Here is a 23,262-nt window from a genome sequence, read left to right as displayed (position 1 = left end):
GTTAGAAGACATTACTGGGCTAATCCTGTAAGGAAGGCAGGAAGGAAACATTCTGGTGTTGCTTACAGAAACTGCCTCTCCGTTAACTCTTATTACATTCTTGGCAGAACTAGACTTCCTGTCTCAGGAACTTCTCTGGAGTGTTTTTCTCCTCCTTTGCTGGTACTTTGCTTGTGTGGAGTGACCATTCAAAGTTACAATGGCACTGAAAAAAGTGACTTATGACCATTTTTCGCACTTATGACTGATGCAGCATCCCCACGGTCATGAGAGGCCAGGCGAGGAGATGCGATATTGAGTTGGCCACACTCAGTCAATAACATGACCACCAAACCACGTCCACCACCCCAGCCACGCCCACAGAACCAGTTGTTAAAAAATTTGAATCCCACCCCTGCCCGGCATGCGAGAGGTTGCCCAGAAGAGCCCCACTGCGCATGCGGGTGTGCACCGCCACCCAACAGCTGATTGTTGGGTATGTGGCGCGCATGCGAAAGGGGGTGGAGGGGGTGTGCAGGAGATGCACATGAGTGCGCAGGGACGCACTGTCCATGAGGGGATAGCACAGACGTGCTGTGCACGAGGGGGAAACGCATGCGCATGCACCGATGCATGGCGCATTAGGAAGGAGCTGTGCGCTCATGCGCAAAGATGTGTGGTGCGCGAGGGGGGAATCACGTAGGCATGCACATACATGCAGTATGCAAGGAGGGAATTGCGCACGCATGCGCAAAGACGCACAGCGCACGAGGGGGAAATCACGCACGCATGCGCAGACACGTGTGTGAGGGGGCGTGAGGGGGGCCAGCACGCATTGCCTTCTGGGTGCTGGTACACAAGCGCACGCAAGTGAGAGAGAGCGCACGATTATCGGCACGGGAGCCGAAAAAGATTAGCCACCACTGTTCTACAGCTTTCATATAGTTACAAAGGCTGAGTACCCAGATAATCGCCCTTCATAGCTGAGCTGGTTGTTCTTCAGTGCTTTACCACGATATTATTTCTTTAAAAAACAAATTCTTGCAAATTCCTGCAATCTCACTGATATTGCGCAGGAGGAGAAGATATACAAGACATCACGTAAGAATGCTCCAATCTTGTGATGACTCTCTGACACTCTGGTACATTTCAAGAGTTTGGAAAATTTCAGTATGACCTGAAATTTTCTCCTCAGCTGTAGAAACCAGAGAGGCTTGGTCCACACGTAATGCTAAATCTTATAGCAATGCGATTTATTTGGTTCGGGCTTAGTGGTTGTGCGAAGCCCACCAACATGTTAGGGTTGAAACAAACCATGGCTTAGAGAATGAATGAATGTCACCACAGAGAGAAGGAAAATAGAAAAATGGAATGTGCTTGGATTCATAGGTAAAGGAAAGGTTTCCCTCGCACATATGTGCTAGTCATTTCCGGCAGTGCTCATCTCCGTTACAAAGCTGAAGAGCCAGCGCTGTACAAAGACGTCTCAGCGGTCCTGTGGCCGGCATGACTAAATGCCGAAGGCGCACAGAACGCTGTTTCCTTCCCACCAAAGGGATCCCTATTTTCCTACTTGCATTTTTACATGCTTTCGAACTGCTAGGTCGGCAGAAGCTGGGACAAGTAACTGGAGCTCACTCCGTTACGCGGCACTAGGGATTCGAACCGCCATACTGACGACCTTTCTGATCGACAAGCTCACCGTCATAGCCACTGAGCCACCAGGCCTGAGGTTTCATACAAGATGGCAAGTTAATTCCAGCTTATTTTCAGTAGTAAATACACTAGGGTTGAATGATAAATTATTTTTAAAAACCTGATTTAGCCCAAACAGGTTGTGTGTATTTGACTTTAAAAATAACCCATGACACAATACGTTACTCACACAGCTCCAAAACGGGTTTCAGCAAACCCTCATTAACCCTAATAGGCATGTCTTGTGAACAAGGCAACACCTTGGTATGTTATCAGAAATAATCTCTGGATTGCGTTATCACACAGCTTTCCTTTCAGAGCTGAGTCAAATTGCACATTTTGAATGAGCCACATGTGAGGATGATTGTTGCCCATGATGGCATAATGGGATGAGCCATTCTTGCAAAAAAGGAGGAGGCGATCATACGGCCAGGAAGGTTTGCACACCACAATCAGGTGTTTAATACATTCTCAGTTCATGAAAGCATGATTTATTTATTTTTTGTTCTCCTGCCTTCAACGGTCATACGTGGTAACCCAAGGACTGGCATTCTGTCTATGCTAGAAATGTCATAGAACATTTTATTTCTTAATTAATCAAATTAAGCTATCCGTCCCATGAGAAGTGACTCTTCATCCTAAGCCTTAATATCAGACAGGAGAGGAGTTGTTCCTGTTTTAAATCTGTTTAAATTTGAAATTATTATTATTATTTTTTTGAAGATTTCAAAACCAAATCCTTTATTTGCACAACTGTATAAATGTGCTCCAAGTATTTATGTCCAATATAAGTTTAAAAGAAACATGATAGACAGCAAACTTGGATCAGTTTGCTGCAGTGGTGGGTTTCAATTTTTTTTAGTACCGGTTCTGTGGGCGTGGCTTGGTGGGCGATGTGGCTTGGTGGGCGTGGCTTTGTGGACATAGCAAGGGAAGGATACTGTAAAATCTCCATTCCCTCCTCCCTCCTGGGAGAAGGTTACTGCAAAATCCCCATTCCCTCCATACCCCACTAACCTGCTTTCCAGCTCCATTCTCCTGGGCAGGGCAACCAAAGAAGACCCAGCCGATCAGCTGGGACTCAGGAGGCAGAGAATAGAGGGGGGCGGGGCCAGTCAGAGGTGGTGTTTGCCCGTTCTCCAAGATCCCTTCCAGTTCATTCTATTCTAAATGTCCCATAGGCGACGTTGGTTCAAATCTAGCACCTTGACCAGCGGGGACGAAACCACAGTAACAGAACGACAGCAACAAAACTGCAGAAACTCCTCAACGTACGACAACCCTTGAGCCCAAAACTTCCATCGCCAAGCAAGAGAGTCGAATTTTGCCCCACTTTACAGCCGTCCTTGCCAGGTTTGTTAAGTGAATCATTGCAAGTGGTCAAGTGAGTAACACCCTGGTTAAGTGAACCTGACCTCCCCATCCACTTCGCTTGTCGGAAGGTCAGAAAAGGCGATGACAGCACCCTGCGGGAGAACGCTGCAAACCGTCACCAAAGACATGCCAGTAGCCAAGCCTCCAAATTTCGTTCACGTGACGTGGGGGTGCTGCAAGGATCTCCAGTGGGAAAAACGGTTACGAGTCATTTTTTTCAGTGTGAATAGAATAGAATAGAATAGAATAGAATAGAACAGAACAGAACAGAACAGAATAGAATAGAATAGAATATGGAATGAAGAATAGAAATAGAATAGAATAGAATAGAATAGAATAGAATAGAATAGAATAGAATAGAATAGAATAGAATAGAATAGAATAGAATAGAATATGGAATGAAGAATAGAATAGAATAGAATAGAATAGAATAGAATAGAATAGAATAGAATATGGAATGAAGAATAGAAATAATAGAATAGAATAGAATAGAATAGAATAGAATAGAATAGAATAGAATAGAATAGAATAGAATAGAATATGGAATGGAATGGAGTGAATAATGAATGGAATGGAATGGAATAGAATAGAATAGAATAGAATAGAATAGAATAGAATAGAATAGAATAATGGAATGGAATGGAATGGAATGGAATGGAATGGAATAGAATAGAATAGAATAGAATAGAATAGAATAGAATAGAATAGAATAGAATAGAATAGAATATGGAATGAAGAATAGAAATAATAGAATAGAATAGAATAGAATAGAATAGAATAGAATATGGAATGGAATGGAGAATAGAATAGAATAGAATAGAATAGAATAGAATAGAATAGAATAGAATATGGAATGAAGAATAGAAATAATAGAATAGAATAGAATAGAATAGAATAGAATAGAATAGAATAGAATAGAATATGAATGGAATGGAATGGAATGGAATGAATAGAATAGAATAGAATAGAATAGAATAGAATAGAATAGAATAGAATAGAATAGAATAGAATAGAATATGGAAGGGAAGGGAATAGAACAGAATATAGAATACAGAATATGGAATGGAATGGAATGGAACAGAATAGAATCCCCTTCCAGCACTGATGATGTTACCTATTTGGGTCATGAAAGGTCTGCAAGAAAACAAGCTTGGACAGCACCAAGGACTCTATAATTCAATCTTGAGCTACAAATATTCTACAGAATAGAATAAACTTTATTGTCACTTTGAATGTACACTAATCGGCATACATTAAAATGAAATTTCGTTGCGTACAGCTTTCAAAGCTCTCCAATATATACTACACGAACATGACTGAATAATTACATACATACATACATACATACATACATACATACATACATACATACATGCACCCACATATATTATATGACCCAGAGAAACAACACAGTCTAGCATACATGTACATGGCAAGAGATACGAATCCTGTGAGTTTACCGGATGGATGGCACATAGGGAACAAAGCTTTTACAGAATTGGGAAGTCCTGCTAGAAATACTTGGAAACCTCCTCCCAGGGGGGAGCAACAGAAACAGACCGTGAAGTGTGTATGGGGGGGGGGGGTCGGTGTCTCACTACAAACGGCCCCTAAACGAATGGCTGTAAGTCGAGGACTGTCTGTAGTACTCTCCGCAATCTTGACCAGCCCGATGGAGCTGCGAGGCAAAAGGCTGCCCAGTGGGCGGGATGACCGCGGGGTGAGGGGCGTGGAGAGCTTCTGTAGGAGTCCCGCCCCGTCCCGGCCAGACCAGGCGGAGAGAGCGCGCGAGAGAGACGCGGCGTTTATACCTGCCCAGGCGTCGCTTTTACCTGCTGGCTTATTCTCACCTGTTCGCCCAGGGAGCCGTCGACCCGTTCCGGCGTCCCGCGCGATACCTCCCCGCACCTTTCCCCTCTCTCATTGCTCCGGGACTCCGAAGGTTTTTCTTCCACGCGAGTCAACTTATTCCCACCTGTGCGGCAGCGAACCAGGTGAGATTTGTTTCCCCCCGCCCTCAGGTAAGCTATGGCAAGCGCTCCGGGTGAAGCTGAACGGGAGGAAAAGGTACACCACCGCTTCGCTTGAAGGGCGTCTTCCCGCGGAAGGCGCCTCCTCGATCCTGATCTTGCGCTGGATCCTCTGTGAGGGCAGGCGGGGGGGCGAGGAACCACGCGATCCCCAACTTCTTTGAGCCGCGATCCTTCCCCCGAAAGGCGTTTTTTTTGGGAGGGGGGGGACTTAGGGTTTCTAAACGGTTGCAGTTTGCGGCGCATCGGAGGCTTCCGTGGGTTTAGGGACGGGTGCTACCCTTGAGGACTAGTAACTTGTCTTGAGGTACAAGTTAGCCCCGCGGGCGGAACCTTTGCCCTGTTGCTCTTTTCTTCCGTTTGCTGGGTGTTTACATTTCCCTTTTCCTTATCCCGCGTGGGTGTCAAAAGAGCTGATAACCCACCGTATCTCTTGCTTTTCATGATCCGGTTCTTGACTGCGTGGTGTTTACTCCGTCCTTCGGTTTTTAGACATGATCCGTGACAGTGAGGATAGAATTGGATGAAGTAGCCTCTTGTCAATGAATTCATTATTTTAACCAGCTGCCTCCTTTTTTCACTCCCTTCTCTGGCTCTCTTTTAGCATATACAGTATATACAGAGTCTGGAAGCTCAGCTGTATGTTCCAATAGCAGACCGTTCAGTTTAGGAGTAATATCACAACAACGACAATAGTAGTTTAATGACACTCCTTTAAAATGTGGAGTCCACTGGATTTGGACAGCTAATAAATTCAAAACAATAATAAGTCAGTTGTGTGATTGGAGCCCTCTTAGGAATAATAGAACAACAATGACAATAATAATTTAATGGCACCTGTTTAAAATGTGCAGAATTATATTGGGGCATAAAGATTATTATGGAGATAAAGTCTCCAAACTTTACAACGAATCGGTGGTTGGACAACTTATACATTCAAAATAATAACAATTCAATTGTGATTGGAGTCTTCTTAGCAATACTTAAAGAACTTCTTCAATATTTAGAAATGTTGAATTTACAGGACTTGAACACTCTAATTTTACCCCCAAAAAACCCCACCATTGCTAGGAACTACCTATATTCTCAGACACTATCTGAGCCGTTCTTAACCCTTGGTTAGGGCTTGGATTATCAAACTCCCACCGGTATTAGGTGCAAATTTAGTCCTAGATTATTATTGTTATTATTGTTGTTGTTATTGTTATTATTGTTATTGGTTAATCTTTAGTGAGATTCACAGCCTTTGGGGCTGGTTGGTAGCTCGAATCCTAACCAAGGACCTAGGAACTGTTCAGTTGTTGTTGTTGTTGTTGTTGTTGTTGTTTCTTCAGAAGAACTCAATTCATATGAAGGCCAACACCGGCTAAAGATCTGCCAGCTGGGATTCACATTGCTATTTATATAATAACATTTTTTTAAAAACTAATAATTCCTTTTTTAGAAATTTCGTTCGCCAGTCCTTCATTGGTTCCTTCCCGCAGGGGAGTTTGCATTGATAGACAAAGAAACTAGATTTGTTCAATTTTGCCTTCTGTTCGGTCAAAACAAGCATTTCTTTATTGATTTTACTGGTGGCTCAAACAGCAAAGTCGAAGGCTGACCACGTAGGAAAGAGAGCTACATAAAAATGACATTTCCGTGTGTTTTGTTCTTGGTCTTTTTGCAATCTTGGTTATTCGTCTTCTTCTCTGAGCAGATCGTGCTCACTCACCCACAGTTATTTTTTTAACCAGCCGAAGAAGGACCAAGTGAAATTTCCAATCATATATTGCTCGATTGGGCCTTTCCAGTACGCCTCAGGTTGTCCTCAACACGACTACAGTTAGGATTGAAATTTCCGTTGCTAAGCAAGGCAGCTGTTAAATGAGCCGTGCCCGATTTTACCGCTACGGCAGTTGAGCAAATCACTGTAGTTTTTAAGTGAATCCTGTGCAGAGGTGGTATTCAGCAGGTTCTGACCAGTTCTGGAGAACCGGTAGCGGAGACTGGCCCTGTCTCCATCTATTTTCTGCCTCCTGAGTCCCAGCTGATCGGCTGGGTCTTCTTTTGTTGCCCTGCACAGGAGAACGGAGCTGGAAAGCAGGTTAGTGGGGTGGGGAGGGAATGGAGATTTTGCACTATCCTACCCCTGCCATGCCCACCAAGCCACGCCCACAGAACCGGTAGTAAAAAAATTTGAATCCCACCACTGATTCTGTGGCCGTGGAGAAAATCCACCTTCCTCCGTCGGCTTTGCTGGTTAGGTTAACCGGCTTTGCTGGTTAGGGAAGGTCACAATGGCAATCCCGTGACTCTGGGATGCCATCACCCTTGTAAATGCGAGCACCCGAATTTCGACCCTGCAACCGTAGCAAACGCGGCAAAGGTCATAAGTGTCAGCGTTCCAGCCAAACTCCCCATTTCCATCCAGCACTCAGAAACAAAGTTCATCCAAGTAAGAATTTATTAGAGAAATCATACTGGCGCATCTGGGAAAACCCGAACCTGAAAGTTCCAAGTTTTCCCTTCCCCAATAGAAATTCAAAATCCATCCCCTGCACCCACCAATCCATCCCATGGCTCAATCCAACGTCGTCTCAACTGGAGCCATTCCTCCAGACTCTCCAGGTGCAGAGTGACTTGTCCTTGACTTCTAAAAAAGAATGTTATGTCTAGTCTTCTACCCCACTATGAAATCCCTCCTCCCAAATTCCCAGGCACTGAATGTGGCAGCCTCAAAGCTTCCAAGTAAAATATGGCTTCCAAGGCTGACAATAAGGGACGGACCAGTCGTAAGTCACCTTTTTTCAGTGTCTTTAGTAACGCTGGACAGTTGCTGAACAAATGGTTGAAAGTCGAGAACTGCCTGGAATAGAATGATTCCAGATGAGATGGTTCTCACCTTTGATTTTTACAATCTTTTCACTAATCCTAGCTGCAAGGTAATCCAGATTCTGTTTAAGATCTGATGGGATTGAGGGAAGATTGGTGGTCCTTGGTGGTAGGCCCTCGTGGCTCTGTTCCTGGGGGGTGAGCAAATGAATATTGAGCTTCAGTGGTGCAGTGGTTAGAATGCCGTACTACAGGCCACTTCTGCTGACTATCGGCTGTTCAAATCCCACCAGACTCAAGGTTGACACAGCCTTCCATGCTTCTGAGTTGGGTAAAATGAGGACCCAGATTATTGGGGGAAATATGCTGACTCTGTAAAACTGCTTAGAGAGCTGTAAGCCACTGTAAAGCGGTATATAAGTCTAAAGCGCTATTGCTATATGTATGACTTGCGTTTCAGAAGGTCCAGGCCTAGATTCGCCCTTCAGGGTTCCTCATCTTGAAGAAATGTCCCTCAGAGTGCTTATTGTTCCCCTGTGGAATTCATGGCCACCAGACACCATAATAGCTACTGACTCAGAAGGTTTAAAAGAGATCGGATTGGATCATGGGGTGGAAGGATGGGAAGATGGTGACAAGTTCACCACACAAACCATAAGAGACTCACATCCTATGTCAGGAGGCAAATAGGGAGAGGCAGGGTTGTATCACAATGTTGTGATGTGTCTCCTTATTAATTTATTTATTGTCGCTAAGATTTCCATTAGACATCTGTGGACAGCTATTACTCTCAGGGGCGTCCAACTTCAGCAACTTTAAGACCTGAGGATTATGGAATTGTGGACATGCTGGCTGGGGAATTCTGGGAGTTGAAGTCCACAATCTTAAAAGTTCCAAGGTTGGACACCTCAGGCTATCACCCTACATCAGGGGTGTCAAACTCAAAGGCCTAGGGGCTGCATTCGGCCCATGGGGTGCTTAGATCTGGCCTGTGGGGCTGCCCTGGAAATAGTGAAGGACCAGCCTGCGGTGCCTCTGCCACGAAAACGGAGTTCAGGAAAGCTGCTTGTGGCCCTCCCGAGCTCCGTTTTCGCTGGCAGGAGGCCATCACAGCCGAAAACGGAGCTCGGGAGCCCGTTTTCACTGGCAAAGCACTCGAGCCACCACAGGTGCTGCCGACACAAGTATTGTTAAGCTGGCTGTGGCCACCCTGGTCATGCCCCCCCCCCCCCCCGCCCAGGTCAAATACAATCCTTATGTGGCACTTCAACGAAATTGAGTTTGACACCCCTGCCCTAGATTGTGTGAGAACGAGAATGAGGAAGGGCTATATCTTCTGTTTCTGGACACCTTCCAGGCAACTGGTTGACCTTTTTGATTAAGTAAACCATGGTTTCTCAATCTTGGCAAAGCAAGACTGGCTGAGGAATTCTGGGAGTTGAAGTCCACACATCTTAAAAGTTGCCAAGGTTGAGAAGGACTGAATTAAGACGCTGCACTAAAATGGCTCTAGGCCTGATCCATCAACTTAGTCCACACTACCTCTCTTGGTATGTGATATTTGATGTGTGGGTTGTTTGCATCTATTTAGTTAATGTTTACCCATTCTAGACTGAGGATACTTTGGGGGAATGTGTTTTCCCTCGGTTGATGAAAAAATATATATATTAAACCACGATATTCGAATTGCAGTTGGTAGAGAAGGATAACCACAAGTTTTTTTTAATTTATCACACGAGAGGAATGTGTGTCCTTTTGGATAGTAGTGTTGTTTGAAAACAGGCAAACCAGCTCACATCAGTCCTTGTAAAAAGTACAACTTTGCCTGTTTTTACTAACTGAAACTCTGGGGTGTAGTTACACATTTGCACAAGCAAGGAATTTTTTTTTTTTTGACTCAGAAGTAAAACAGCCGTCCTCTGAGGCAATTGCTCCTTTGTACAACTCGCATAACAAGATTTTATTCCTCTCTGCACATGTGTGCATTTGTGGCCATTTGTGGTGTCCTGCAATCACCTGACCACGTTTATGCTGGCTTTGCCAAAAACTGACACTTACTTCCGGTTTTCATCAACACTGTGCCATCGCAAACGATGGATTTGCTTAGTGACTGCAGCATTGGCTTAACCACCATGGTGTTCACTTTACAACTGTAGTATTTGCTTAACGACTGCAACAAAAAAATCCTAAAATCGGTTTTTAGGACTGTTTTAGGACTGTTATGACTTAGGGGCTCCATTACGGTCATAACTCAAGGATTATCTGTAACCTCTATTTAGAGAAAAAGATACCACCCTTAAAACCATGGTTTATTTATTTATTTATTTATTTTATTTGATTTTTCAATTGTTTACAAGATAATAAGTGTAAGTATATACATAGTTGTGAATACATAGAGAATAGGTACATATAAGAAAAATAAAAAAGAAAAATAAAAGAAACAATAGGACAGGGGCCAGTAGAGCATGTTGGTGCGCTTATACACGCCCCCTACAGACCTCTTAGGAAAGGGGTAGAGGTCAATAGTAAGACCGAGTCTAAGGTTAAAGTTTTTTTGGGGTTTGGGAAGAAACTACAGAGTGGGTAAGAGTATTCCAGACATTGTGACCACTCTAAATAAATTTAAATTATTAAATTATCGAATTTAACCTGCTATGGGGCACTAAGGAAAGTGAAGGGTTACAATTTTCTCCTGGCTGGTTACTACTCCTTGTAGTATTTAACTCATCTCAACTCCGTGTAAAGATGTTCTAACCCTAGCGAGTAAGAGCACAATTTTATTTTTTCATTGGAAACCAAATCCAATTTCTATCCTTAAAATATTTTTGGCTTTGCCAAAATACAGCCAATTTTTTGTTCTGTCCATAAATGACTGGTTTGGGGTTTTTTCTAGGCTGGTGTTTTTGAAACTTAATTCTGGTAAAGGAAAAGGCCATGAAAATTATTGGAAATACTAGCAACAGGCATTGAGATAATGACAGAATTATTATTAGGGGAATGACAGTAAAATTTATCGTATGCATAAAGATGGAAGAATGAAGAAACAGTCAGAAAGAATGGATTGTAGCATTGATGGAACTCATGGAGATGATCAGTTTGGTCAGGAAAAATGATAAATAATTTTTAAAAAGACCGGATGGATTATATGGATTTTTTGCTGAAAGAAAAAAAAGGCTAAATTGATTATTTTAGAATTTTGGGTGGAGGAAGGCTTGTTAGAGATGTTGGCTGCCTTGAGTTATTTTTAAAAATAATAAAGACAGAGAACGAACGAATGAATGAATGAATGAATGAATGAATGAATGAATGAATGAATTTGGGGATTAAAAGGGTGTAAGAAGGAACACAAAAAGTAAGATGAAAGTTACTTGATAAAAAGAAGGTTAGAAATCAAAAATCAATATTGAACTCTGTTTTGATTTTTTTTCTTATTTTTTTATAATTATACTGTACAACTATTGAAAGATATTATATGTAAATACTAACACATTTATCATTAGAATGTTATTTGATTTATTATCCTCTGAGCTTCTTGTGAGCCACACATTATTGTATCAGCTGCTTGCAGGAAATTGTTTTCTCTTGGTTTTTTTCCCCTGTTCCTTCTTTCTTATCTTTTGTTTCTGTTTTTCTCTCATTCACTCACTCTGCTCCTTCTTTAAAAATCATGCATTTCTTTCCTCAGCAATGCTGTTTTGGGTTTTTGAGGGTCATTCTTTATTTCTGCATTACCATTTGATAGAGAATTCTTTTTGGTTTTCGAAGTATGTTGGCTTACCATACCTATTATTTTCTAACTATGTATGAAGGGAGTTGCATGAATTCAAAGCCAGGGTACAACCCTTCTTGTGTATTTCCAGAAATATGTTTGCTTTCTGGCCTTTAGTACTGGGTTGGTGTAGGTTTGCAGACATTAAAAAAAATTCTGGCAACTCCCAATCTGATATATAATTTTGCTTTTACAGTGGTAGCTTTATAACAGAAGAGAGGATATAACAGTAAGTCACTGTGCTGATTCAGGAAAGAGTTTGTAAGGTAGGGCTAGGAAAAATTGAGGTGCCAAGAATTTAACCCCTTTGCTTTGCTTTTTCCACCCCTTTCCTAAAAGTGAGGTTAAATATCCAGGAATTATTTTTCCCAGCCTTGCTAATAAGATTCTAAAATGATTGAAAAGCACCACTGCTTCTGCAAAATGAAGAGGTGGCTTTAAAAAAATAAATACAACCTCAGATTGACACCTGATGGATAAATAAACAAAGTCATGCATTTTGGGGGGTGACAAAAACCAGTAGTGAACAATCACTTAAATATGAGCCAGTGGTGTGCTGCAACTGCCAAAAAAGCCAATACTGTCATAGGCTGCTTTAATAGAGAGATGGAATCAAGATCACGCAAAAGTTTAGTAGCTCTTTATAATACCTTGGTAAGGCCACACTTGGAATACTGCATCGAGTTTTGGTTGCCACGATATAAAAAGATGTTGAGATTCTAGAAAGCGTGCAGAGAAGAGCATCAGTGATGATTAGGGGACTGGAGGCTGAAACATATGAGGAACAGTTGCAGGAATTAGGTATGTCTAGTTTAATCAAAAGAAGGACTATGGGTGACATGATAGCAGTGTTCCAATATCTCAGGGGCTACCACAAAGAGGAGGGGGTCAACCTGTTTTCCAAAGCACATGAAGGCAGGACAAGAAGCAATGGATGGAAACCAATCAAGGAGAGAAGCAATCTAGAACTAAGGAGAAATTTCCTGACAGTGAGAACAATTAACCAGTGGAACAACTTGATTCCAGAAGTTATGGGTGCTCCATCACTGGAGGTTTGTAAAAGGAGGTTGGACAGCCTTTTGTCTGGAATGGTATAAGGTCTCCTTCCTGAGTAAGGAGGTTGGACTAGAAAACTTTCAAGACCTCTTCCAACTCCATTATTTTGTATGCTGTAAATCTGTTGGCATTTTCTTTCATTTCCTATTTGGCATTCAAATGGTTTGGATATATATATGAATGACTATACAGAAGCCTGATGATGTGTGTGTGTGTGTGTGTGTGTGTGTATCGATTACAGTAAGATATACCAGTAGTCCACACTTAATAACCAGTTACTTAGCAACAGTTCAGAGTTACAAAAGATTTCTCCAGAATTATTTCTAACCCATTTTTGAAGTTCTCATGAACTTCCTCCGTTTTGGGCATTTGGCAACTGGCTTGGATTTACAGTGGTTTGCAGTGTCCTGCGTTATATGACCACAATTTTTGGGCTTTTCGTTGGTTTCTGGAGTTTACTTCCAGTTTTGGGAAAGCGTGCCCAAAATTGGGGAAAATAGATTATCTTTAACAGCCATGGTGTTTGCTTAATGACTGCTACAGAAAAGATCACAAAATTGAACATGATCACAGGGAGACCTGATTAATGATTGACATGACTTACGATTATATTAGCAACTTCAGTTATGGTCATAAGTCTTTCTTCATGTAATTTATTCAATTAGTCCTAAGATTTTGTGTAAGTCTAATCATCTTGCTTATAATTTAGCCCAATGTATGAATTCAGCCTATTATGACTTATTCAGCAAGCTGTTTTTTTAAAAAGTACTTAAAATTACACATTACTTAAAATGTGTCGGCCCATTTTTTAAAATTTGTCTCGGAGTCGCTGACTGCAAAATCTTGTGTAATGTACGATAAGAAGAGCCAGGTTTGATAGGGAGAAAGGGATTCAGGATCAGGCAGTGAAGGTTGCATTAACTCCATCAGCAATTCCTAAAGAAAGCTGTCTCTTCTCTTGCATTTGCACAATTGCAGACAATAATATTTGACTTAAGGAGGGACCAGCAGATGTTATCTCACTCTGAATCAATCTAGGTGCAATGTCTTTCATTCATGAACTTTCTTATTTGTGAAATGCATTACAAGGCAGTATTTAAATTGTGTGCAATCATTTTAACCCCTTCCTAAAACGTATGGGAAAGGGCACTTGAAGTTTGAACTTTAGCTGCAGGATTGTGTGTCAGATAGGTACATCATCCTCCAGAAGTTAGGTGCTTCCAGGTGCTTTTATTGTGCAAGTATCCTATTTGGAGATAACCTTCTATTTGCAAAATGGGAGGGGAAGATTGTCCCCTGATAACAATCCCTTCGGTTTGTCATTCTCCCCTAATTTCTTTTTTTTAACAGTGCTTTTTCCTCTCTAATAGTTAAAGGAGGCAACCAAGTAAGTTTTTTCTGGAAAGCAAGATTGATAATGGTGTTTTAGATTGTGGCCTGTTGTGCAACTCTGCATCATCTTGGGGAAAAAAAATTCTGTAGGGTGGTGTTTTAGTACAGATTTCAAATCATATAATTTCACCTTGTTCCACCTTGTTTCACCCTGTGTTTTCTAACGAAAACACTTTCCTGAGCTTCTGTCTGATGAAAAACAATTTATTACGGATTGGATTCCTAGGAGCTTCCTCTTGGGTCTTGCATTTATTAAAATATGTTGGATTTCTGCAATTTGTGCAGTGGCCTTTAGGTAGTTCTCGACTTACGGCCTCAATGGACTCCAAAATTTCTGTTACTAAGTCAGTCAATTAAGTGAATTAAGTAAAATAAACCCCTAGAATCCTGGGAGTTGAACTCCACACATATTCAAGTTGCCAAATTTGAAAAACACGGCGCTAGAAGGTCTCAGTGGGGTATTTTAGACCAGTGCTTCTGTCTCAGCCCATGAACCAGGGTGGTAAGGTGCTAAACTATGTGCAAGGAGATCTACTTTCTCATCCTGCTTAAGGCCCAGGTGGATGACCTTGAGCCAGTCTTTCCCCTTCGGCCCTATTTATTGATTGATAAACAATTAGTAACAAAGGACTGTTTGGCATTGCATAGCTCAGGGTTCTCCAAACTGGGCAATTTTAAGACTTGTGGACTTCAGTTCCCAGAATTCTTCAGCAAGTCATTCCATGGGAAAAGCTGGCAGAGGAGGAATTCTGGAGTTGAAGTCCAAGAAGTCATAAAGTTGCCAACTTTGGAGATTTCCTGGTATAGTTAAACAGTAAACTTTATTTTGACTCCTGGTCATTCGGTAAACACATCCCTGCAGTTTTCTTGGCAGCAAATTAATAATGATTTTTTTGCCAAGTCTTTCTTGGATGATGTTGTTCTCACTTACCTTGCCAAGCCAGCCATTCATGGTGGTCTCCCGTCCATTTATTAGCCAAGGCCGACCTTGCTTAACTTCCAAACTCAGCTTGGCTAGTCCTTCTGAGATAGGCTCAGAATATAATCCCTTAAAAATACAGTTCTTTGAAGCAGTGAACTGTCCATTGCCCATCTGCATTGTGCATCAAGGTGTTTCAAAAGTCCTTTGAACCACCTACCATTCACCTTCAAAATACAGGGGAATTTTGGACACCCATCCTCTCCTGGAATCAGTTCTTCAGTGGTGCTTTGGACCAACCATCCAATCAAGGAGGCCTTTGATTCTGTGTTTCTGGAGCTTCGGTAGGAAGGGCAGTTTCAAATATTGATCTGCTTCTAGGAAATCTTAGCAGGGTGGAACCTTCAACCAGTAAAGTAAGCAGGGAAAAATGCTAGGAATTAAAAGTCATCATCATTTGAAGAAACTTGGCATCACCATCTCTTGATAGACCATTTTTTTTCTATAGGCGTTTTGTTATCTATCCTTCGCAGGAATGCATTTTAGAAATTCTTGTGTGTGTGTGTGTGTGTGTGTGTGTGTGTGTGTGTATGTGTGTGTGTATATATATATATATATATATATATATATATATATATATATATATATATATATATATTATGTATGTATATGTATGTATGTATATGTGTGTGTGTATATATATATATATGTATGTATATGTGTGTATGTGTATATATATATATATATATATATATATATATATATATATATATATATATGTATATGTATATGTATGTATGTATATGTGTGTGTGTATATATATATATATATATATATATATATATATATATATATATATATATATATATATATATATATATGTATATATATGTGTGTATGTGTATATATATATATATATATATATATATATATATATGTATATTGTGTGTATATATATATATATATATATATTTGCATCTCTAGCTGCAAAGAAGACATTCTTGAAATATATTTCAATGGAGAAAGAAACCTACGTTAACTATGGAGAGTAGCTGGAAGATATCATACAACTAATAAGGCAGTTCAACCTTTCCCAAACAGCTACTTCTTCAGATGTGTTGGTACTCACAACTCCCAGAATTCCAAAACTCCCTGGGAATTCTTGGAAATGTCATTCCAGCTCATTTCAAAGCCACCAGGAAGTGCTAAAATTGCAGGTTGTCCACATTTCCTGTCACGGTGCTTGATCTCAACTCAAAGTATGATGGCCAGTTAAAATTAAATTACTGGTCTCCAAAAATTTGTGGTTTACTGATAATTAATATATGCTGTTCATGCTTCTGGCATGACAGAAGTTAAGCCTTGAGGCAGAGGCTACCTTGTGACTTTAAAATGTAATGTTGGAGTAATCTCTCCAACCATAAAGTCCATAACTTTGTGGGTTTGTCGTGGTCTTCTCAGTTAGGTCGGCAAAGAACATGGTTTGAAAACCAAACAGAGTAATTTTCTTTGTGAGGTACTAATACCACTCTATAAATCCTTAGTAAGACTATACCTAGAGTACTGCATCCAGTTTTGGTCATCACACTATAAAAAAGATGTTGAGACTCTAGAAAGAGTGAAGAGAAGAGCAACCAGGATGATGAGGGGACTGGAGGCTAAAACATACGAAGAATGGTTGCAGGAACTGGGCATGGTTAGTCTAGGGAAGAGAAGGACCAGGGGAGACATGATAGCAATGTTCCAATATTTGAGGAGTTGCCGCAGAGAGGATGAAGGGGTCAAGCTATTTTCTAAAGAGACTGTAGGCCAGACAAGGAATAATGGATGGAAACTGAACAAGGAGAGATTCAACCTGGAAATAAGGATAATTTTTCTGACATGGCAATCAACCCATGGAACAGAAGTTGCCTTTGAAAGTTGTGGGAGCATCATCACTTGAGACTTTCAAGAAGAGATTGGACTGACATTTGTCAGAAATGGTGTAGAGTGTCCTGCTTAGGCAGGGGGTTGGACTAGATGACCTACAAGGTCCCTTTCAACTCTGATTATCTGTATCTCTGTAATTTTGGAACTCCAAACTAAATAGAATACACTAATGGCCATCCCAGTCAGGAGATCCATGTTAAATGAATAGAAGAATGGTGCTAACTATTATTCCTAATGATTAGGAAACATCCTCTTATAAACTAGCCAGAAGGGAGGAAGAGGTGGAACCTCCAAATTCAAAGTAGAAAGAGAAGTTGGTAACATCTGGATCTTGCTTCTGTGGAGATCTGTACAGGTAGACCTTGAGTTACGACCACAACTGAGTTTTAACATTCCTGTTGTTAGGTGAGACATGTGATTGGTGCCCGATTTTACGAACTTCCTTGCCACCGTTGTTAAGTGAATCCCTGCAGTTGTTAAGTTAATGACATGGTTGTTAAGTGAATCCGGCTTTCCCATCACCTTTGCTTGTTAGAAGGTCGCCAAAGGGAATCACATGACCTCAGGGCACTGCAACCGTCATAAATGTGAGTCAGTTGATGAGCGTCTGAAATTAGATTATGTGACCATAGGGACACTGCAACGGTCAACCTTTTTTTTCAGAGCCATCGTAACTTTTGAACGGTCACTAAATGAACCATTGTAAGCTGGAGATCCTACATGGTGTGTTTCATCCAGGGGTGGGCTGCTGGGGGTTTGCAAGGGTTCGGGAGAGCCCCTAGCTAAGATTCTGTGCAGTTCTGAGAAACCCCTCCCCCAAATCCCACTCCTGGCTGGCCCCGCCTATCCCTCCTCTCCCCTCCCAGGAATTTCCACGCGGCTCGTTTTGGAGGCAGGTAGGAGTACAGGCGCGCGCAGAGGCTCGGGGAGGGTGAAAAATGGGCCTCCCGGAGTTCGGGAAGGCCAGAAATGGACCCATTTCCGTCTTCCAGAGAGCCTTCGGAGCCCGGACAGGCCGTTTTCACCCTCCAGGAGGCTAAAGGAAAGCCTCCAGAGCCCGGGGAGGGCAAAAGTGTCCCCCGCCGGTGCAGGAGGCTGACTAGGCCATGCCCACCGTGGCCACACCAACCCAGCAACTGGGCAGAGCATTCCAGCTACCCTCCATTCCGCCCGATAACTCCGAGACAGACATCTTCTCAAGGGTTCCTTTTATTTTGGATAGTAACTGGCACAACTGTGGAATCCTGAATCTGAAAGTTCTGAGCTTCCTTACAATAAGTAATAAAAACTACACATCCACCCCCTGCACCCATCATCACATCACGTGCCCAATCACCATCCGTCCCAAGTTAAGATTTCCTCTCACTTATGCGCCACACAACCTGACCTTGAATCAGAAAAAGAATGTTATTATGTCTAACTAGATATACTCCAAAAAAATCCCTCCCTCCTCCCACTTCCCCAGGCTCAAATGTGACAGCGTGGGAGTATCGGATCTCAATATGGCTTCTAAATCTGACATAGAGAACCCATTGCTAAAAATTTTGAAGTCCACCCCTGGTTTCATCCCTCATAGCCTTCTGTGAGCTGGGTTATAATGAGAGGGAGAGCTGATAATTCACAGATAACCTTCATGTCTTTGTGAGGAGAATTTAGCATCCTTGGTCCAAGCCGCAGACCATCAGACTTCTTTTAGCTTGTGGGGCGAGGAGGACATTTTGAAATGTCAGCCTGTATACTGTAGTGGTCCCTCTTATAAAATAATCCCTATGGATGGAGAATTGTTCCTAAGGGCGGGGGGGCTTCATGCCGATGGATTTATCTGAATGAGGAGAGGCCCTGCTTTATATACCACTTGCTGCGTTCCCAATTTTTTAAACCGATTGCACAAATGTTAATAACATTGCTTTTTATTCTTTAATAAATAATAATTTATTTTAAAAGCCAGGTCGAGTAGACCTCAAAGAATGTTTCCCAAAGGCCTATACATGCCCTTGAGTATCATGCCGATGATTCCAGATGGAAGTCAGGAATTTGCTATGTCCCTTATGAGAATTCACTTACTATATGAGCTAAATATGGGTGTTCTGAAATTCTCTTTTCTCTTTCTCTCTCTCTCTCTCTCTCTCTCTCTCTCTCTTTCTGTTTGTCTTTCTGCCTTTCTTTCCCTCCCTTTCTTTTTCTCCTGTCCTCCCTCCTCCCTCCCTCCCTCCCTTTCTCCTTTCCTTCTTTCCTTCCTTCCTTCCTTGTCACCCATCAATCTCTTTCTTTCCCTCCCTCCCTCTCTTTTTCTCCTGTCCTCCCTTCCTCCCTCCCTCCTCCCTCCCTTCCTTGTCACCTTTCTTTCTTTCTTTCTTTCTTTCTTTCTTTCTTTCTTTCTTTCTTTCTTTCTTTCTTTCTTTCTTTCTTTCTTTCTTTTTCTTTCTTCTTTCTTTCTTTCTTTCTTTCTTTCTTTCTTTCTTTCTTTCTTTCTTTCTTTCTTTATGTCTGTCTGTCTTTCCCTTTCTTTTTCTCCTGTCCTCCCTCCTCCCTCCCTCCCTTTCTCCCTTCCTTCTTTCCTTCCTTGTCACCCATTAATCTCTTTCTTTCCCTTCCTCCTTTTTCACCTGCCCTCCCTTCCTCCCTCCCTCCTTCCCTCCCTCCCTCCCTTCCTTGTCAGCTTTCTTTCTTTCTTTCTTTCTTTCTTTCTTTCTTTCTTTCTTTCTTTCTCTTTCTTTCTTTCTTTCTTTCTGTCTGTCTGTCTGTCTGTCTTTCTGTCTTTCCCTCCTTTCTTTCTCCTTCCTTCCTTTCTTCCTTCCTTCCTCCTTCCCTCCCTCCCTCTTGTCACCTGTCTCTGTCTATCTTTCTTTCCCTCCCTCCCTCCCTCCCTTTTTCTCCTGTCCTCCCTTGCCCCCCCCCCTCCCTCCTTTCCTTGTCACCCAACTTTCTTTCTTTGTCCCCTCCCTCCCTTCCTCCCTTCTTTCTCACCCAACTTTCTTTCTTTCTCTTTCTTCTTCTTCTTCTTCTCTCTCTCCCTCCCTCCTTCCCTTCCTTCCACTTCCCTGTAATTATTTATTTATTTATTTTTTAGGTGGAATAGACTAGAATCCTCCCTCCCCCCTTTTTCATGCAACAAGTAGGCGATCAAATCGTTCCTGCCCTCTCTCCCCTTTATGCTTCATGCAATAGCAGGGCGATCAATCATGTTATTTCTGAACTCTGGTACACCAAGGCCTCTTGCAAGTAGCTTGTTTACTCTTGATAAACTGTTTTAGCAAGACAGCAGGGATAGGATAGACAGCTGAAGTCAGGGGGGAAAAGATTACACCTTTTCCTTCAAAACAGAGAGCGCCTGGCCCAGGTTGGGAAAGCGGGTCGCAGAAAAAGAGCATTGAAAAGATAAGATTCTCTTTGCTTATTTTTTTTTCCCCTCTCCTGCTTTTCTGGGGTCCAAAGTGTGGTTTATACCCCAGCCCTGCTCTGCCTTGTGTTTACCAGTCAGCAAATACCTTCTGGGTTTTTTGGTTTAAGGTGGGTGTTTCTATTGGTCAAAATACTGGCCAGCTATTTTTTAAGGACACGGGGTTTATTTCTCTCAATTTCTTTCCATTTCTATGGCTGCTCATGTCCAAATCTGGACCCTGGGCAGTTAATGAGAGCTAAAATCATCACAAGCAAACACAACATAATAAAATATCTATAAATGGCGGCCGAGATTAAAAGCCCCAAAACGTCAAAAGCATCCTGCCCTAGAAATCCGTTGTTGAATAGATGAATTCTTGGGTAGGAAATGTCTTTTCCTTCGCTCCTTTTTGTTCAGGTGTTCCACATTTATCTTTTTTTTTTTTAATGAGGTCCTTCTCCTTTACTTGTCTTATTCTCCAGTTTTAACAACACCTGAAAACCTTAAGAAATGTTTAATTTTAGGTGACTGCCCTAGAAATGCAGGTTTTATTGGCGACTTCAGGTTTGTGAGGGCTTATTTCAAATTTGTAAGTCATAATCAAAGTGTTGCAATCAACCAGCGAGAAAATAAACATACAGAAATCAATCCCTTAACTATCAACTCTTCTTATCTCTTGGGCATATATTGCATCTATTGTAATCTCTCTGGTTGGAAGGCATTAATTAACTACAAACAAAGCAGACTTTTGTTTTGATTATCCACTTTCATATAGGTTGAGTTTCCTGGTTGTGAAATGCTATGATGTGTGGCTGGTTAGAGTTTTGTCTTTGCCCAGTTGCTGTTTATTGCAAAGAAAAAAGAAAAAAAAAGTGCTTCAGTACAAATTGTTCTGGTTTGAGGTAGTGTTTCAATCTGATAGCTTTTATTCATGAAGCTTCAAGGGTACGATTTCCCATCATCCCAATGTTGGAAGGAAAATCCATCTGGTTCGGTTCCAAGCTGGGAGAAAGATGCTGGAAAACAACATGGAGGGTGATTGGAAAGATGGTTTAATGATGAACAGAACCAACACACAAAGACAGCATGCATTTCTGGGTCACCTGGCTGAATAAATGGATGGATCTTTAACTTTCTAAGCTAGTTTCCAACCACGAAACCGCCTAATAGTCTCCTCTCCAAGTCCTAACCCATTTTATCCACTTAGCCCAGAGCAGTGGTGGTATTCAGCTGGTTTGTACTGGATCGGGCAAACCGGTAGCAAGGATTTGGCATGGCTTGCCAAACCGGTAGTAAGTTCTGGCTGGCCACGCCCCCGACCCAGTCGCCTAGTTGCCGCTGGCTCGCTTGCCCTGCCAGCCTGATGCTTGCCCCTTAAGGTGATTCTTTCTTTTCTTCCCTTCCGACAATCCGCTGTTCATACGATCAGCTGTGTCGGGATTCTCCTTGCTGAGGCCCAGAGGAGTCTTCTGGGAGCAGAAACGGCCCCCTAGACAAACATTTATCTGAAATTATATAGGCTGTCCTGCCTGAGCAGGAGGTTGGACCAGATGACCTCCAAGGTCCCTTCTAACACTGTTATTTTGTTATTGCGGTATTAAATTACATTCACAGATTGCCGCATTCCTACAAACTCTTGGCAGTTTAGAGATCCAGATATGTAAAGAACGCTATACAACAAACCAAAAATATTTAAACAAAAGTTACACAAACGGAATGGCGAGGCAACAGAAAGTTAAATTAACCAAATCCAGTGATAAGCAAACCAAGATGGACCTGGAGGCCTTCGAGAAAGGGATTTGCTTTGAGCAGTTTCCAAAAGATGGTCAGGGTGCAGAGAGCCACAGAGATGATCTCAGAGAAATTGTGCCACCGCATTTAGCCAAAGATTTAAGACCAAGTCAGAAGAAAATGTTAGAAAGAAACCAGGGGTGGGATTCAAAATTTTTAACAACCGGTTCTGTGGGTGTGGCTTAGGTGGTGGGCGTGGCTTGGTGGTCATGTGCCTGGTGGTCATGTTATTGGCTGGGTATGGCCAACTCAATATCACATCAAGGCACGCATCTCCTCGCCTGTCCTCTCATGACTGTGGGGGTGCTGCAACAGTCGTAAGTGTGAAAAATGGTCATAAGTCACTTTTTCAGTGCCATTGTAACTTTCAATGGTCACTCCACACAAGCAAAGTACCAGCAAAGGAGGGGAAAAACACTCCAGAGATGTTCCTGAGACCGGAAGTCTAGTCCTACCAAGAATGTAATAAGGGTTAACGGAGAGGCAGTTTCTGTAAGCAACACCAGAATGTTTCCTTCCTGCCTTCCTTACAGGATTAGGCCAGTAATTTCTTCTAACAACTGGTTTTCCGAACTGCTTGAATGTTAACAACCGGTTCTAGCAAATAGGTATGAACTGGTAGAATCCCACCCCTGAAAGAAACTCAGGCCAGTTAATGTCTTGACTCTCTTTGGTATGGTCAGGATTTCAAGATTTGGTTACTAGAGTTTGTATCCATAAAGTAGAGTTCCAATGTTACTTGTGGAGACTGTTTCTTGACCAACCTATCTTGAAGGGCTGGTAGAAGCCAACCAGATGTCATTTCAAAGAACAGTGCAGCCACTGAAAAGCAACACTATCAAACACAATCCCTTCCTGATCTCTACAAAATGGGCACTGTTGATAGCTTTTTTCCAGGTAAATCAAATTAAAGACGTCTCATTCTGAGGTTCTTCTGGACTTGTGACTCCAGTTGGAGCAGTAGGTAGACGCCATGGAAGGAAAGTCTTTGGCCAACTTTGGTGGATCTTCCAGCTGTGCCTATTCATGAATGGGAGTTATAAAAGTTGTCAGTTGTCACCTATCAATTAAACTAAAACTAGACTGAAAGTCACTTTACATGGGCTGTCCTGGAAGATAAGAGCTGAAGCTA

General features: G+C 42.0%; 1 protein-coding gene across 2 annotated transcripts in view; it reads left to right on the top strand.

Moving 5' to 3' along the window:
- Nucleotides 1–2,855: 2,855 nt before the first annotated feature.
- The window catches only part of PROSER2 (proline and serine rich 2), a 32,930-nt gene continuing 12,523 nt past the window's right edge, over nt 2,856–23,262 (top strand). The window contains exon 1 of one of the 2 annotated variants that reach the window (XM_087968828.1): nt 2,856–3,027. The gene's annotated coding sequence lies outside the window, so the exon portion shown is untranslated. Of the gene's footprint in view, nt 3,028–4,644; nt 5,043–23,262 lie in introns of those variants that run through there. The other variant, XM_087968827.1, reaches the window with a different exon arrangement.

Source organism: Notechis scutatus, chromosome 6 (assembly GCF_049901735.1).
Source record: "Notechis scutatus isolate UNSWTSFEM ecotype Mainland chromosome 6, rNotScu1.2, whole genome shotgun sequence".
Classification (NCBI taxonomy): domain Eukaryota; kingdom Metazoa; phylum Chordata; class Lepidosauria; order Squamata; family Elapidae; genus Notechis; species Notechis scutatus.
Note: the sequence above shows the minus strand (reverse complement) of the source record. Positions and strands in the feature narration are given on the sequence as shown.